The sequence below is a fragment of the Oreochromis niloticus genome, unplaced genomic scaffold (genome assembly GCF_001858045.2).
Source record: "Oreochromis niloticus isolate F11D_XX unplaced genomic scaffold, O_niloticus_UMD_NMBU tig00000678_pilon, whole genome shotgun sequence".
Taxonomy (NCBI): domain Eukaryota; kingdom Metazoa; phylum Chordata; class Actinopteri; order Cichliformes; family Cichlidae; genus Oreochromis; species Oreochromis niloticus.
The window spans coordinates 260,405-277,963 of record NW_020327211.1 but is presented as its reverse complement, the minus strand read 5'-3'; positions in this window follow the sequence as shown (position 1 = coordinate 277,963).

The following is a 17,559-nucleotide window of genomic DNA, read 5'->3' as shown; positions in this document are numbered from 1 at the left end:
AGAGTGCGCGCCGGTCTGCTTCCGGGACAGCAGCCCGTCATCTACCTGCCCAAATCCAAGTAGCAGCTCGCTATGTCTCAGCGTATAAAAAGGAACGCCGTCTTACTGCAGGCTCTGTACCACGCGTCGCCGCAGAAACGCAAAGACATTCTCGCTCACAACTCCCCGGATTTCCTCCAGGCGCTGTGCGAGATAGCTTTAAATCTTTTAAAGGGGAACATACCTCTTTCCGCTTCTCAATACCAAAAACTGAAACGCCAGAAAAAGATCATCAGACTGCTGGCCGACAAGAAAACGAGCTTAAACCGAAAACGTCAAGTTTTAAAGAAACAGACGGGAGGGTTTCTATTCCCTCTCCTGTCCGCCGCCGTGCCTATTCTGGGAAACCTGCTGGGAGGAATATTTCAGAAACGCTGAGATGTTTAAAAAAATGATTCTCGTTCCCTCTCACGAGATGAAAAAACTGACCCGACCCGCCGAGCCCACGGTCAGAGAAGCCGCCAAAGACGATTTGGACGAAAAGATGAAAGCTATACTGGAGGATCCGCGGCTAAACTTGTACGAAAAAGTCAAAAGATACGAGTCTCTGCTGCGGAGATATCTCACGCTCTATAAACAGGGTCGGGACGAGGAGAGTCGGGTGACTTTCCACCTCCCGCCCGAGGAGCCTCAGCAGCAGCAGGTGCAGCAGCAGGTGCATCATCAGCAGCAGCAGGTGCATCCGCACCAACAGGAGCAGCCCGGGGAAGAGGATGAAATGGTGGAAGAAGTATTAAAATCCCTACCCCCTCGAGACCGCAAAAACGCCCGCTACATTATGCAGAAATTAGCGGAGGGGGGAGGAGGATGGACAAAGAGGGGAGAATTTGTTTACAAGGGGAATGCGGTGCGGGGTTCTCACATGATCGATCTATTTAAAAACCTCTCCCTCTCTTTTAAAAGTAAAAACCAAACGCGTCCGAAAGGATGGACGGCGTTTTTAACTACTTTGGTCGAATCAAACATCCCCTCATCCTCCATACATAACCGTAGAGCTCGCGACCAGTACGCGCGTCTTAAATCCGAGGAGGAGGAGAAGGAGGGAGGACTGACACCTGCGCGAAGGGGGAGAAAACCCTCTCGGTTCAAAAAGATGCTTTCCCCGACCTGGACCTCTATATAAAACCGTGTTTTTGTTATGTTTTTTCACAAATGAAATAAAAAACGCTGCAAACAAATTGATCGTTGTTTACGATTCTTTATTTGATACACGCATTTTTAAACTTTTGTAAGGAGCAAGCCCCGTGATGACCTCTGCGAGATCGAGCGGGACAGCGCCCTTTCAAAAAGTCAGACACCATGCCATCATTTTTAAACACATCGTTATAGTACAGAGAGAGTATTTTGTCAACGGATAACCCCTGAGCCTTGTGACATAGATAAAAAATGCAATGTTGCCCGCAAACGACAGACAGAGGGTGCTGAAGCTGAAGATCATGATAGAGTATTTTTTCGGAGCGGTCTTCCAGAAACTCTGAGATGACCGAGGGATAGTGAAGAAAGTCGGGAGGGAATCCGTAAGAGTCAAAAAAAGTGGAGGAGCCGTCCTTTTCCAGAGTCAGAGCCAGCCAGTGTTCTCCCCTCAAGTGAGACGGATGAGTGTTTACTATAAAGTAGGCGGGTGCTTTAAAGTCGCGTCTCAAAAAGGCCAGCTGGTCCGAGGCCCAAACCCCGCAGAAAACGTCTCCCAAAGCGCGATGCAGAATGTGCTCCAGTTGAAGATTATCCATGTATTTTTTTTATTTTAATAATAATCCACCAGCACCTGCCTTTTAGAGTCAATCTCCAAAATGGAGTCGTAGCAGGCGTACATTATGAGCGTGGTGGTCTGAGGCAGAGGAACTCTGAATCTCATTTCCAGCCTCAAATTTCCGTTGGAGACTGGAGACAGGGCGTCCGCGTCCTCGCTGGGCTCCAGATTAAAGGCAAACAGGGCGTACCCCTCGTTAAATTCCCGGCGGTCGATGCTCAGAGGCAAATCTTTGAGGTGTCTCCCGGTGGCGGAAAACATGTGGTAAAACTCTCTGACCGAATTTCCGCGGTCAAACTGGGGCTGGAAAGCTTTGGCGGGCACCTGCCTGCCGTCCTGACACAGCGCCAGATACTCCACGTCGTTGTGTCTAAAGTTGAAAGGCGACAGGTCCCTCCTCCCGGTGAAGGCGTCGTGGTGAACCATGCCCAGGACCACGTATTTAGGCATGGCTCCCAGAAAGAGATTCTCTTGGTTGCAGATCCTGGAATTTTCGGGGATGGAGTAGGTTTTCACAGAAACGCGCGAAAGAGGATAGAGGGCGTTTCCTTTCATCAGGGCCGCGGCGTGGCCCAGCCTGACGGCCGGCGAAACCGTGACCTTTTTAACGAATAGAGAGGCCGCGGTTATTTTCAGGGCAAACTGCGAATCGCGAGTCCCCATCAGGGAAAAGGCGTCGCTGTTGCGTATCAATTTAATTCTCAAATCCACAGAGTTCAGCAGGAGCCTCTCGCAGAAGAAAATGTCGGCGTGAAGAGGACCCAGCAGGTCCACTTCTCGCGACTCTGCCGTGAAAGCGGCTCTCTGCTGTATCCCTTTGTTAGGCCCGTTGTTTATAACCGTAGAGTCCATGGCTCCCGCCGTGTCTTTGTAAAACAGGCCGGCGCTGAATTGACTCTTTAGAGTGTCTTCTGAAAAGTTGAGCAGCGTCTCGATCATGGCCCTGTAAGGGTGGGTGGCGCTGGACTGTGAAATCAGACGATCCCCCAGAATAACGTCGCACTGACTGAAAATTGTATTGAGGGGGTAATTGATGAGCGCTACGCCGGCATCGGGTGGGATGTTGCTCCCGTCTCTCTCCGTAATCTTTACCCTCAGATGGAGCATGGTGTCGTTCAGATCGAGATACTTTTCCCCGTCTCCCGGGATGAAAAATTAAATGGGTGAGTTGTCGTTCAGCGCAGAGAGGGGCTGGCATTCTTGATATTTTTTATCCTCTATGGATAGCTGGGTCATGGGAGCCGAAAATAGATCCAGTTCGGCCAGGGTGCATTCGGCAGATTTCTTGTGTAAGAGAGACATTTTTTTTTAAAAATTTATTTATTTTATTTTTTCTTTCTCAAAAATATGCGTTATTAAAATATGTCCGAGCTCCGTTGAGGGATCCTTCTCTTCCCGCCGCCGGTCTTCACTGATTTGGTTTTTACTCCGGGGCTTTTATTTTTAACCCGCTGGCCCGGAGGGCGTTTCCTCTTCCTGCGGGACAGCACCATCATGCCTCCCGCCCCCTCCTGGCGGGGCTCGGTCAGCTTCCCCATCACTCTTTTCACAGCGTCCGTAGCGATGTTGGTGGCCGCCGTTTTCAGGTGAGGTTTGGCTACGGCGAACCCCGTTTTGAAGAGAGGAGATACGAAACGAAACAGCCTGGAGAAGATGGAGCCTATCCCTCTGCCGTACATCACGGGGCTCCGTAAAAACCCGGAAGGGATCCGCCCACCTGCCCTTCATAATAGCGCACAAAACGGTGGGGGTCCTGAGGGAGGCGCGCCGCCATTCTCAAGCGGGTTTAAAGTGCAGCTTGACTATCGTTTTCCCGTAAACAAAATCCACGAACCTGTCGCGGTCCGTTTTAATTTCGACGCGAATGGTTTTAATGTATTTTTTAGATACGCGCAGGTAATGCACCGTGTTGTACCTGATGCTCACCGCGTCTCCGTAATCGCCTTTCACATTCACTACGCTCAGCAGCGGGGAGTAGCTGTCGCCGACCGGTTGATACTGAACGATGTCGGTGTAGAGAAACAGGTTATATACTCCCGCGCTCATATCGCACGGATAGGGGGTAGAGCGCTTCGACAAGGTCCACCACTCGTTCGCTCTCAATCCCAACATGTAAGCCAGAGGAGGGAAGGCCCTGATTTTATGGCTCCCGTTGCCTTTCACATCCAGACGTTTGGTGATGTTGTTGAAAGAGGCCTCGAACGAGGGGTCGTACTTTTGGATCGCCGGCACCAGGTGCTCCAATAGATCTTTAATGCGGCCGTAATGACCTCCCCTGCCAAATTTTAAAATCACCAGGGGCTGATCTTCCTCCTCTCCCTTCGTCCGCATCAGCTCCAAGTAGGAGGCGTCCGGGGGTAGGTTGTACCAAGTGCGCGGATAAATAAATTCGCAAAGACCCACGGTCCATTCTCCGGTCAGCTCTATGGGTTTGGCCAGGTCCACGGTGTAGCATCCGCTCGTATTATCTTTAAATAATTCCTTGCTGGCGTTGGAGGGCAGGGTCACGTAAAACCCTTCGGACTCCATGAGGCGAGTGAAAATTAAAAAATGAGCCGAATGATCAGGGGGTCTCTTTTTTTATACCCCGACCACTTCCGAGGCTTTCACCCAGCTGTTGAATTTCTCGGGCCAGTTTTTCCACTTGACAAACACCTGCTTTTCGCCTCTGACCGCGCGCCGCTTTAAAATCTTCTCCACATGAAACGCTTTGTCCTCTGTCATTTTCACTTTCTGCAGCTCGGCCTCATAAAACGACCCTTCGATGGGCTCCCCGTCATAATCTTCCAGCTTGTACACGGGGGGTGAGCGCCGAAGGGCCCGGGTCACAGTAAAGGTTTCGTCCGTGAAACTCTGCTCGTATTTTTTATCAAATACTCCTCTCACTTTGGATATTCTCACCAGATCCCCCTCTTAAATTTCACGTTTATTTTCGGACGGGCGGGGTCGTGCCGTACAAGTTGCGAAACACTTGATCCGCGTTCTCGGGGCACACCTCGGCGGGCGTCATTTTAATGCCGCTGTGATAACTGCGGTTATACCCTTCTAACAGATCGGGCAACACCTCCAGATAGCGTCTGGTATTGTGGGCGGTGAAATACCTCCACATTTGCGTTTTTAGCGTGCGGTTAAACCTCTCTACCACCGAGGCCTTTAGGTCGCTGGCGGTGGCAAAATGGGTGATGCCGTGATTTCTCATCAGAGCCTGAAAACTCTTGTTGAAAAACTCTTTTCCCGCATCGGTTTGTACATTTTCGGGTATTTGACTCTCTCTCAACACAGACTCGAAAGCTTCGGTCACTTCCGACCCCGTCTTCTTTTTAAGGGCGCGCGCGTAAGCCTTTTTTGAAAATACGTCTATGACGGTCAATAAATAATTAAATCCGTCGTTGTATTCAGACAGGTGTCTCATGTCGCACAGGTCGGCCTGAAGCTGCTTCAGCGGTTTGGTCACAAACACTCTGTTTCTCTTAAATCTTACTCGCGCCGGTTTGTGCAGAGTATAAGCGTCCTGCTCGGATAAAAAATCTTGCACCTTGCGAACATCCACTTTTTTACCCGTCTCCTCTTCCACACCCCGCCTGAGCCTATCTACTCCTCCGAAACTACCGGGGTGAAGGGGGTCGTAATACACTTTTTTCATCGCTCTTTTCTCAGCCATCCCGTCTTGTGATATAAAGCCGTCTGCGTTATCGCGTCGCAGGAGTCGGCTTTTATTATTTTATTCGAGGATCTGTTTAAACATACTTTTATATTCAAAAACCAGAGATGAAGGCTTTTTAAAAATATTTTTATTCAAAAACCAGAGGGTTTAACATGCAAAAACAGGAATACATTTTTTAAATTCAAAACCCTGAGATAAAACACGCTTATAGAATCAAACGGGATACATTTTATTCAAAACCAGAGATAAATGCTTTAACATGCAAAAGCAGGAATACATTTTTTTAATTCAAAAAACCTGAGATCAAACATGCTTTTGAAAAAGGTTACAAAAAAAACAGGATACATGTTTTTAAAAGTGTGCTAAATGCAGGATGATCAGCGTTTTTTTCAAAACCCTGATATATACTTTAAAAAAGCAGCGTACATGATTAAAAACGAGGTAGGTTTTTTAAGAAACACAATACATGTTTTTAAAAAAGCAACACACATGATTAAAAACGAGGTAGGTTTTTTAAGAAACACAATACAAATTTTAAAAAAAAAAAAAAAAAAAACAGCGTCGATGAATAAAGAAGACGCCCAGCCGTCCGGCTGGTCGGCTTGCTGCTGCTGCTGCTGCTGCTCCGGAGGTTCGTAGTAGCCGGGAGTGTCGGGTACCAGCTCACCCTCGTCCGAGGAACTGACCTCCTCATCGCGAAGCACGGGTGCAGAGTCCATCTCTCTCTCTCAGAGCTAAAAAATAGGCTTTTTGAACGACGGCGGGCTTCCTTTTTAAAACAAAAGGAAGGGGGCGTGGTCCGGGATGGGCGGGGATTTTCAGAAGCTCAGAGTTTTTTCACCGCTACGGCGTCTCTCCAGCAGCGGCAACTTTGAAAAAGAATTGTAATATCCTTCCTCACTTGCAGCATCCTTACGACCCATTCTTTGGCGGGTAAAACCATCATGCTGCGAAATAAACCGCAGTCGGGGTTGAATTTCTCCATGACGAAAATGTCGGGCGCATCAGACTCATCCGTTGAGCGCAGGCTGGCCCGCAGTCTCCATCTGCCCGTGGCTGTGGCTCCTGAAGACCAGACGGTTGACAAGATTATTTTAGTCTTGCTTAGTTCTCCGTCCTTGAAGCGTATGCCCCCGTTCCGGGGAGGAGGAGGAGGAATATCCTCTTCTTCTTCTTCTTCTTCTTCCAAAGCTTTTTTTTCAGCAGCTGGGGGGATGTTTTCTTTATTCTCATCCGCTGAAGCAGGGGTTGCTTTCTCCTCTTTTTTTTCTGGAGCTGGGGGAACATCTTCTGAAAGTTTTTCAGCCAGGGGCTGATCTTCTTCTTCTTCTTCTTCGGTAATGGTGTAGAGAGGATTGTCATCCTCATCGGATGAAGAATCATCCTCCTCATCCGAGGAGGAATCCTCTACAGGGGGGTCCTGTTTGTCCGGAGTTTTTTCAGCAGGGAGGCGAGGAGGATCAACCTCTATTTCATCCTCATCATTCTCAGCAGCGATGGTAGCAGGAGGATCAACCTCTATTTCTTCCTCATCATTCTCAGCAGCGATGGTGGCAGGAGGATCATCAACCTCTATTTCATCATCCTCTGCAGAGGAGTCGGAAGGAGAAGGAGGAGGAGGGGGAGGAGGAGGATTATCCTCCTCTCTCCGGCGTCTTTTAGGAGTAACATATTCCTCTTCTGGAATAGGAAAATCCTCGTTAGCCTCTCCGATAACCAGCGCAATCAGCAGCTTCAACACGGCCCAGTCACCGGAAGTCAGCTTCACAAGGTTGCTCGATTCCGTCAAGTTTTCTCCTTCATCAAGCTGATAGAACCAAAGCTCTCCCAGCTCGTATTTGAAGATGTAGCCCCACTTTCCACAGCCCTCAATAGGCAGAGTCCATTCTCCCCGCAAGCTCCTCGGAGCCGGTATCTGGCTGCGAAACATAAAGACCTCCTTATTTCTCCCTTCTTTCCGCGGAGCATCGGCTGCTTCTGATCTGTTACTGTAGACGGTGACGGGGGTGTCGCTGATAATCGACGAAGACCACTCGCCGCTGCTGCTGCCTCCCATGCTTACGGCCTCCGCAGAGCAGATCTCTTCCCCGTCCAAGTACAGAGGAACACAGGGCTGCAGAATGAAAGGATCCATCTTGCGTCTGCGCATAGTGCGCCGCCCTCTCTGTTTTTATTCTCCTCCCTCCGCAGACCCCCCTCCCTCTAAAAACTTTTTAAATTTTTTTCTCACAACAGGTGGTGCGATTATGGATCATATTACACACTTCCTGTGGGGGAGGGGAGGGGTGAAAAGGTCAAGGCTAGGGTCATCAATCAAATTTTGACACAAGGTGCTGATGCAATTCGTCACGCTTAGGGATCAAATTACACACTTCCTGTGGGGGAGGGGTCAAAAGGTCAAGGCTAGGGTCATCAATCAAATTGAGACACAAGGTGTATACCTATTTTTTTTACAGACACACAGACAAAGAACAAACTCTTACATGTTGGCCCCTCTAAGGGGGGGCTATACCTCCTCCCGCACAGAGAGAATTATGACCTTGTTTTCTGCTTAGCCTTCACCTAAGAATTTACATCCCTGATAAGCAGAAGAAGTCTCACTATCTGTTTAATGTCTCCCATTACAACGGCCTCACTGTGTTAACTTTCCACATGCATCTAAACTAGTGACAGGAGTGCTCTTACTATGGTAAAGTGAGAAAGTGATATTACTATAACTAATGTGATATAATAAAATATTTGATTAATATATGAAAAAAGAAATCTGCAACCACATTCCACCCTTTGTGATACCACAATTAAGAATCACATGAAAACATCGGGATTTCTTTTCTAACTACCGAACATAACATCAGCACAATTGCGTCCTCAAAGAAATTCCATAATGTGCATCCTCCCTATAATCAGAAGGAAAAAAAACAAATTCACAACTTATGGTCATCTTCGCTCCATCTGAGTCTCCACCCTTTGTTTGAAGGATGGCAGTTATATCATAAAAGAAAACACAATATGAGATCATATACAGAAATGAAACAGCCTCTATTGTTCATCTGCAAAAGAAAACTTTAACCTTAGTTACATCAAACTGCTCTTTCATAGGAACCCGTTGTTTAGATAAGGAAGTCTTTCAGTATGTGATATATTTTTCCCAATTCATCATTAAATCCATCAACCCATGTTTCCCAATTTATTAACGGTTTCTGTAAAAGACCTTCACCCCCAGTGTTATTAGGGATTGAGGGAAACATGCCTCACCAAACATCACACACACTCCTTTGTGCCATTTGCTTTGCCCTGTCCGGATGTTTGCCATAAAGGACAGTGACTATATCTGTACCTAAGTGAATACCACAAACATAAACTAACTTCAGTGTTAGTGCTTCCCAAAGTCTGGGGTAAAACCCAGAAGTAGCCATGAATTTCCACACAGCCAACATATATTAAACACTTCTGAGCTACATTTACAACAGAGAGATCGATCTTTCCTCTCTATCTATGCATTGTGCTGTACTCTTTACTACTGTAGACCCATTTAAACAGTGTAAACCCTCTCAAAGGCATTTGCAATTATCTTTACTGTCCCCACATCAGTGATTGGGGAAACCAAAACAACCACATTTAATTCTAGAAGAACAACCTCATTCTTTAGGTGCTTCCAGCATGTTTGAGACTTATCAAAATCCCTCAATGAAATGTGATAAACCCAAAATCCTACTGTAGGGTGTCAAACAATGTGTCAAAGCTGAGTACACATGTTAAAAGAACTCACAACTGTTGTTACTATGTTTACTCAGACAATAAGGACCTAATGCACCTACGCATCAGGAACTGACATGCTAGAAAATCAGTCTAGCTGCCCTACAAAATATACACAAATAATTGTTAGTTAGGTTTCTGTAAAACTTGCATGCTATAACTACTCCAGTCACTTCTACTCAGGCTCAGGACTCTAACAGAGTTTGTGATGTTCAGAGAGTCGTGTAAATGCATATCATTTATAAGATGATTAGAAATGTCACACCAGCGACCCCCTTAACACAAAACCACACGGAACTACTTCAGACACAACTGCCTGATTGTTTAAGCAGGTGTCATCTGCATTCATGATCCCTCTTGGGTGGCACAGAGTCTGCTCTGCAGTCGCTGAGTTGGAGCTTGGCACGCTCTTGTTGGAGGAGGGTGCTCTTTTCACCCCTCACCCTCTCGTTCCAATGCAGCTTTATGGTTATTGCTGTGGTTCTGGAATCTTCTCATAATGACTAGTAGGGCCCCAAACCGCACAACCTTTGACCTCAACCACTTCCTGGGCTGTCAGCTATGCCATGAATGTTTCCTACTTCTCGCTGGGTCTCTGAAGACTTCTGATCAGCACCCAGTCTCAATCTCAGTCTGGAGATTCCACCCTTGGGATGATTTCTTCCAGCAATACTCTGGCTGCTGCACCTGTATCACCCTACTAGAAGGAAAAACATTTTCCTTTCAATTCAGTGAACTTCACTTAAAGGTTTTCAAACCATCATCTGAACATGGGTGTACCACCTGTAGAGGTTTAATACCTGTCCATAACATGTTGTCCTACATGTCACAGTAAAAAGCCATGGAGAAAATCGTCATGAAAAACTCATGAAAAACACAGAAAGCATTGTTTCATGTTACATTGTTTCATGTTAAACCTGGAATCCCTCCTCTTGACACATGGACACTCCCATGAGTCAACTCATCAGAACTAGGCTCCTTTCTTAAAGAAAAAGGTTAGTTAGATCATTTCCAATGTAGCATCAGGGTGTCTCCTCCGGAGTAGCTCTGTAACCCTGCAACAAAAGATGTCAGTGTGTTTTTGCATATTAAGTTTGCTTAAAACCTGGCTCTGCCAGGAGCCTGCATACACACCATCATTGCCTGGAAAACAAGATCTGGAAGATAAATCAAACTTCACATTTGCAAACAATTGTAGATGAGAAGAGTAATGAAGTATTCAGCATCAAAGACAAGTATCATGTGCAGGTTTTCTTAAACCATTAAACCACAATCATTACCAGAATTCGCCCCAGACATGGATCATCCCATATGTTTATTCAACGTTACTGTTACCAGTGACTTTCCTTAAGGAGCCAGAGGTTTTTCTCATCAAACTGGTTCAAGCAACACACCTTGCTGAAACCATGAAGAGTCTCAAGCTTAATGGGCAAATCAAGGCAATTGAGAAGGCAAATGAATTGCACAAATTAAACCCATTCCTTGATGAGCAGGGTGTACTCAGGGTTGGAGGGCGCTTAACAATGTCCAGTCTTCACCCCCATGTGAAACACCCAGCTATCCTTCCTAAAGAAAGCCATTTGTCAGCACTGCTCATCAAGCATCATCATGAAAAGGTGCAGCACCAAAGTCGAGGTATGACTGTTAACGAGCTGTGAGCCAATGGTGTTTGGATTCTTTGATGCAGTAAGGCAGTCTCCTCTCATATTTACAACTGCACAAAATAAAGGAAGTTTAGACGGAACACTGAAGGGCAAAGGATGGCGAACCTCCCACAAGAATGCACGGAGTTGACGCCACCCTTCATATATTGTGGGATGGACTGCTTCGGGCATATCTATGGCAAGGATGGCAGAAAGGAGCTTAAGCGTTATGGGCATGTGCTCAAGAGCCATACATATTGAGATGCTTGAGGACTTAACTGATACATTCATCAATGCCTTGCATTCGTTTATTGCATTGCGTGGAAGTGTCAGGCAAATTCGATGTGATCAAGGCTGCAACTTCATTGGTGCAAGGCACAAGTTCGCTGAAGCCATGAAAGGCTTCAGCGAACTTGATGGACGGAGAGAACCTTCTATCAGTGGGCTGGTTTCAGTCATTATGCAGGAGGAGAGAGAGCACGTTTCCCGGATGATTGAGAATGCATCAAGAAGATGGACGGAGAGAACCTCAAGAAAATTGGATGTGTTATGAACACACCATCTGCAAGTCATCAAGGTGGTGTTTGGGAACGGCAAATACGCATTGTGCCTAATGTTCTGGCATCCGTTCTCGACCAATCAGCTAAAAGGCTTGACAGCAGTTCGTTAAGAACCTTCCTCTACGAAATTATGGCAATTTTGAATAGCAGGCCATTAACAACAGAGCATTTGCACAATCCATCTGGTCCAGAACCCTTGACACCTAACCACATTCTAACAATGAAGTCAAGCATTATTCCCCCACCTCCTGGAAAGTTTATCAAAGAAGATCTGTACCTGCAAAAGTGATGGTGCAGAGTACAGTTCTTAGCCAACAGCTTCTGGGAACGGTGGAAAAAGGAATATCTGTTGAATCTTCAGAGCAGACAAAAATGGAACAGAGTAAGGCGAAATGCGAAAGTCAACAATACTGTCCTTCTCAAGGAAGATTCTGCTCCACGTAGTCAGTGGAAGATGGGAAGGATCACAGATGTCTATCTAGAACAGGATGGAAAGGTGAGAAGTGTGAAGTTGTTGATCCCGTTTGGCTACAGCAGGCAATGAGGTGTGTTCAGGGTGCCTCTGTTAATATGAGTTTCAATGAAAGTGCAGTGAAAGTGCCATAAAAATGCATTTACGTGTCTATACCGTTGTTTGTTTGGATTTACTGTGATAAGAGTGTTATTGTAAACAGGTTTCTGATTGTAATTGTTTTGTTTGGGTAGTTCTCACGATGATGATGATGATGATGATGACGACGACGACGACGACGACGACGCTGAGTGATCTTTTCGTTGAACATTGAATAAATCATCTGTAAACAAGAACTTGTCCGCATGGTGGCTGACGGGAGCTACACCTGATATTTGGGAGTGTGCATCCTTTTCTAAAGCCATACAAATATCCAGTAGTATTAATTCATTCTTATTAAAAAGCTGTCATGACAGCCATTATTTCTCACCCTGTAAACTGACCTCAGCCATAAACCTGTCACAGTGACTAATGTAGATGGACGGTAAATACAAAGATCTAGCCAGTTTTGTCTAATAGTAGATTAAATGGTATGTTGACATATTCTATATGTTATATGATGTTATAACATACAGACTGTGAGCTGCTGTCAGAGTGTCTGCTGGAAATAAATGAGTGAGGGTCTCACCGAGGAGGAGGAGCAGAGGGGTGGCTGCCGTTGTCTGGATGTAGACTGAGCATGTTTGGTCTGAGCTACGGAGAGATGCCCGGCTTCATCACTTCCTGTTCTCACGTCAGCATGCTGCTGTGTGTCCGGCTCACAAAGGTCCTTCATGAAGTGTCCCAGCTGTCCTTCTCAGTAAATCACAGCTTGATGTTTGAAAGCAGCAGCTCAGAGAGAGTGTTACACCACTCCAGGACAACTTGGTGTAAACAGCAAACCGAGTTTATTTGGGTAACTCAGAACCATGGTTTTTACATACAGAACCCAAGCATGCTCTTCTCTCTCTTTTTTTTTTTTTTTTTTTTTTACATTTTTCATTTTTTCTGTTTTTTTTGCCATGACTGCCCTCTACTGGTGGAAATGTGTAGCAGCCAAAAAACAAACAAACATATAGCTGAATAGCCCAAATGTTTTAGACATATTTTAGCTTTACACTTTACCAAGTGCTACATTCCTCCCCTGCTAAATAAATGGTGTCCCAGTATTGACAAAACATGACCATGAGAAACAAAAATAAACTAACATACTTCTTTTTTTTCTTGTGACAATGTCGGGATGGCGTAAGTTGGGATAGGGTTTAGCAGTGCTTTAAGATCACTTTCACGATGTACTATTGGACCTCAGGTGACAGAATCACATGTTACTCGCTTACCAGATAAGCATAGGCTTATAACAATGCTGAGATGACCCCAATAGTCCCCATAGAAATATTACCCTCTAAGAAATTACTTTAACTTTATCACGTGTTCCATTGTGATATAATGGTTACTTAGATAGCAACCATTATATCACAATTAGCCTCATCAAACATAACACAATACAATGTCCCAAAAGCATCAAATGCTTGTGTTACCATACTGGTAAGACCTTGTAAGTACTCATACATTTTTGAAAAATAACACCATTTAAATTCAGAAAAACTCTTTCACAGTTCAATAATACCTAACTGGTACATAAGCTGGATAGTAAGGCATTTGTAGAGCTGCCCAAGGTACTCCAAACTGCTCATAGAATGGAGATGCTGTTGCACTGCCATACAGTGGGTTAACACTGTGACAAATTACTCTCTGAACTGGTTGGCCAAATGCATCATAAGTCAATATTTTCCGGAGACATCTCTCCCTTCGAGATCTTCTCGGCTGCGGTTCCGACAGTTCTGGGTTTATTTCACTGGGCTGATCTGGCGAAGCAACAATGTCTGATGATGCTGAGATGTCATGTTCAGTGTTATCCTGTTCATTCACCATATCTGCTTGAAACTCTTCAGCATCCACTCTAAGCTGCGTGCTCTTTCGCTGTAGGTCGTGGTCAAGTTCAATAGCAGGTGCAGACACCATCGAATCCCCTTGAGGCTGAAAGTGGTGGTGGCTTACTCTCTGAGACCAATACTGCTCCTCATCATCTGAACTTTCTATATGGTTCAATGCATCCCATAGGTCTCTTTGTTTTTGTGTCTGTGCAGGGCTCTAGAGTGCGACCAATTTTGGTCGCAAATGCGAAAATTGCATTTGCATATAAAAACACATTATATTATATAAATTATTATAAAATTTGTGTGCGCCTAACTTTTGTGCTGGTACCGGTACGCCCATGGCAAAAAGTTAGTCTAGAGCCCTGCTGTGTAGTGCAGCTTCATTCAGTTCTTGTTATTTTGGGAAGCAGCAATGCATTACAGGGCATTAACATTTGCGGTGGAGAATACGGCCTCGTCCAGTACCACACTCCGGCTTAACCTCATAAACAGGTCTATTTCCCCCCTTTTGAGAGATCACTATGAGAACTTGATCCTCCCAATAGGAGCACAACTTTCCCGGGCCTCCCCTCTCTGACATGTTCCTGACAAGTACCCTGTCCCCAGGTGAGAGTACAGCACTTTGTCTCTTCTGGTCATAATGTGATTTTCCTCTTGCCAGAGTCTTTTTAATGTTTCTGGATGCAATGTCATATGCTTCTTTCATCTGTTGTTGCCCTTTGTGAGCCTAATCCTCATGTGATAAGATAAGATAAGATAAGATAACCTTTATTAGTCCCACACGTGGGAAATTTGTTTTGTCACAGCAGGAAGTGGACAGTGCAAAAGTTATGAGGCAAAAAATTAGAATAAAATAAAATAAGAATAAATACAGTACACAACTGTACAGAATAAAATAAAATACTATATACAGTAGAATAAAATAGAATAAAATATACAATAAGATAAAAATAGAATACAAATGTTATATACAACTCAGTAAAAATACAACAATGCCAGAAAAGATTATTGCACATTAGTGTTATTGCACATTTGTGGATGTGTGTGTTTGATCAGTTAAAGTCTTTGTTGTAGAGTCTGACAGCAGTGGGGAGGAAAGACCTGCGAAATCTTTCCGTCCCACACCGTGGGTGCCGCAGTCTCCCACTGAAGGAGCTGCTCAGTGCTGTCAGAGTCTCCTGCATGGGGTGGGAGATGTTGTCCAACAGGGATGACAGCTTAGCCACCATTCTCCTGTCACTCACCACCTCCACTGGGTCCAGAGGGCATCCTAGAACAGAGCTGGCCCTGCGGATCAGCCTGTTCAGTCTCTTCCTGTCCCCAGCAGAGATGCTGCCTCCCCAGCAGACCACACCATAAAAGATGGCTGAGGCCACCACAGAGTCATAGAAGGTCTTCAGGAGTGGGCCCTCCACTCCAAACGACCTGAGTCTCCACAGCAGGTACAGTCTGCTCTGCCCTTTCCTGTAGAGGGCGTCTGAGTTATGAGTCCAGTCCAGTTTGCTGTTCAGATGAACACCAAGGTACCTGTAACTGTCCACAGCCTCGATGTCCATACCTTGGATGTTCAGTGGTTGCAGTGGAGGATGTTTGTGCCTGCGGAAGTCTACTACCAGCTCCTTTGTTTTTTGCATTTGTTTGTCTCACTCAGTCCAAAAATTACATAAACAGGGAGACATGGATGTCTACCAAAGAGTAAATAAAAAGGCGAGCATCCTGTTGAGTCACTAATTGTGCAATTATAGGCATGCACAACTTTGTTTACATAGTCACTCCAGTTTTCTTTCTTTTCCTCATCCAAGGTCCACAGCATTGACAGCAAGGTGCAATTAAACCTTTCCACTGGGTTCCCTTGTGGATTGTAGGGTGTAGCCTTTGAATTGGCTATTCCTGTGTACGTCCGCAGCTGTTTGAATAAATGGTTTTCAAATTCTCTGCCTTGATCATGTTGTAATTTACCAGGAAAACCAAATTTCAAGGAAAAGTCATTAAAAATTCCATGTGCTGCTGTTTTGCCAGATTTGTTGTGTGTAGGTTAGACTTGAGCAAACTTGGTGAAGTTGTCCTTTAACATTAAAATATACTCATACCCTCCCATGCTTTTTTGAGATGGGCATGATCTATTGAAACCATTTCTTCTGAATATTACATTTGTCACAGTTTGCCGAGGCAAACTGCGTGGAGTGTGAAGAGTGGACCCAGGTGCAGACATTCTAAAACTCAAACTTAACTGATGAGCTGTTTATTAAGGCAGACTGAACAGTACAAAATAAAAGGGCAAAAACAATGCAAACTAAGCAATAACCTAAACTGGGTAAACTAGAAAGGAAGCACAAACTATGAAAACCCTGGCAAACAGAAACACAAACAAAACTCTAAACATGGCAATGATGAGGAGGATATATGAAAACCTGAACGCAGGACATGGCATGGGAATAACACAGACGATCCGACAAAACTGAATGAGAAGGCACAGACTAAATACACACAGGAGGCTAATGAGAGAAGTGGGAACAAATGGGGGAACAGCTGACACACATGAACATAACGACCTCAGTGGAAGAGTAACTAAACACGATGAACACAGGAACACAAGATCTCTTCAAAATAAAAAGGGAACATGAGACGCAGACATGACAACCAGAACTTGGCAACATAAGACACAGACATGAAACACATGAAGGGCAGGGGAGACTTAACAGGGGTTGGAAGACACAAGGGAAAACTAATAAGCAAATGAACATAGGAAACCTAGAGATTAAACATACACTATAAAGATCAAAAGAACTAAAACTCAAAACACTGGGTCATAAGACCCAGGATCGTGACAACATTTGCACACCTGTGTGATGAAAAACTATCTTTGTACATATTTGGCCAATAAAACCTACTCCTCACCAAATTCATCACTTCTTGATTGCATGTTATAGCTGATATCCAATCTATTTGTTTTTCTTCCTGTGTTTCAATGGCATTCAGTACTGTGCTTAACACTTCAGGCGAACACAGCTCAGTACATTCTGACATGTATGAGTACACACTAGAAGGTGTTCTGGACAAAAAGTCTGCATCAATGTTACTTTTCCGGGTCGGTATTTCAGTGTTATGTTAAAATCAGCCAGCTTGGAAACCCATCAGTGTCCTGTCGCATTCAGTTTAGCTGTGCCTAAACTATAGATTAAAGGGTTGTCGTCACTGTATACTGTCACTAAGGGAGCATAGAACAAAGTCTCTAAAGCATTCAGTCACCGCCCATTTTAGTGCCAAAAACTCAAGTTTCCCTGAGTGCTACCTGTAGTTCTTCTAAACCTGTGTTAATGTTCTTGATCCATATCCAATTACTCTTAATTTACTGTCCTGCCTCTGGTACAAAACTGCACCAAGGCCTTCTTCTGATGCATCGATGTGCAGAATGAAGGGATCCTCAAATTTAGGATAAGCCGTCACGGGTGGATTAGTCAAAACATCTACCAAATATTCTAGTGCTTTTTGGTGGCTGTCACTCCATATGATTTTGTGGGTGGGTGCTGCATGCCTTGGCTGACCGCGCTGGGGTTTGGGTATGGTCAACTGAGAGTAATTCATATAGGCACTTCGCATGTCTTGAAAAATCTTGTATAAATGTTGGGTCTGTTCCCACAAACCCACTAGTTCTAGAGACTTATTCATCATGAAAGAAAACAAGACAGTCAGCGATTGATCGATTACTTGCGCAAGGGA